Genomic DNA, 1,535 nt, shown 5'->3' with positions numbered 1-1,535 from the left:
ACTTTTCCAAGTCACCCAAATGTTCCTGTTTTAAAATGTCATCACTAGTTAATCTACTTTGTTTGGTTTTAAAATGTGTGTAGCAGTAATTCAGGGAAGCAGCAAGCCCTTTGTTAGGCTCCAATATAGCAACCCAAAAGAGCATATATATTTATAGATATAATACGTATCTATATAATGATTTCCCAAGTTCATTTACTCTGGAGGCAAAATGGGTCAATATACATTTGAACTACAGTAAAGATATACAACATTTTTACATTTATTACTTCCTGTGTCTGCTCTTTTCTGTGTTTTTATGATGTCTAATTAGAAACACCAAAGAAAATTAAGGAAAATGGTTTTAGACCCATTTTCTTCTGCTTATAAACCTCTTTGACAATGTTAAACTCCAGAGGAATGAGGATCATTTTATCTTCCTGAGGGTATAATAGCTATATTCCCAGGAACTGCTTGGAATGATTTTATAAAACATCATAGTGTAGAAAATACTTCTAATGTATTGAAAATATGGTACAGGAAGAATTTCAGCCACATGTATAATTCATGCAAATAAATCACATTATTTCTGGCTGGTAATTAAGTATATTTAAAAGCTTTTCTCTCTTACTTAAATGCATCTTTGGAAATGAAAAGAAAAATAAAACAGATTGACCAAATGTGTTAATATACAGTTAATTTAGGAGATGAAATTTTTTGAATCACTATATATCTAAAGTTAGTTAGTGATGGGGATAGGGTCTTTATTCAGCTTGACACAAATAGCCATTTATAATTTTGTACATTAAATGCTGCTTCTTTGATATATAGACTTCAAAATTCATTCAAAGCAGCGTGATTATTTCTTAAGAGCAAATTTACCTTGCGAAGCATGTCTTCCCTTTAGTGGGATACGAATGGATTATACCCTCAGTAAAGCAGTTTGGGGTGGACGAAAGTGGGAAAATTAATAATTTCATATGATTTAATTTTCAGAAACATACTTAAGAATCTGACAAAACAAAGTTCTTTAGAAAAACCCAGAAATTATAACTCAGTGTGATTTTTGTTAAGCTCCTGTCACCTTTCCAAGAAAAATTATTTTGAGCTCCTAATTTGGTAGAATAGAAGTTTATCACATCAAAACATATAAAAGTAAGTATACACAGACAGATTTGTCAGGACGAAAGAAAGGACCTCTGCTCTGATAATGGCAGTTTATCAAGAATCCTGACATGAGGTTTGGCTACTCTCTGCAAAGAGTCACCCACTGCTGTCCTGGTAGGAACTTTCCTCCCAAGTGCAATCTGGATGTGTCTGAGAGACTGTCTCTACCACCTTGGTGGGTCAAGAGAGGACAGAGCAAAAACAATCCATGGTAGACAGAACTGCGGACCATGAAACCAATGTGAATTCCCCCATCCATCTGACTGGGTGGCGTGTATCTAAGATATGTGGTCGCAGACCCCAAACATCTGAAATGTTCAGACCAGACCAGTCTGGCTTCTTGGTCAAAGGAAAAGTCATAGGAACTATTTTTGCAGACTTTTTGCTTT

This window comes from Cynocephalus volans, chromosome 7, assembly GCF_027409185.1.
Source record: "Cynocephalus volans isolate mCynVol1 chromosome 7, mCynVol1.pri, whole genome shotgun sequence".
Classification (NCBI taxonomy): Eukaryota; Metazoa; Chordata; class Mammalia; order Dermoptera; family Cynocephalidae; genus Cynocephalus; species Cynocephalus volans.
Note: the sequence above shows the minus strand (reverse complement) of the source record.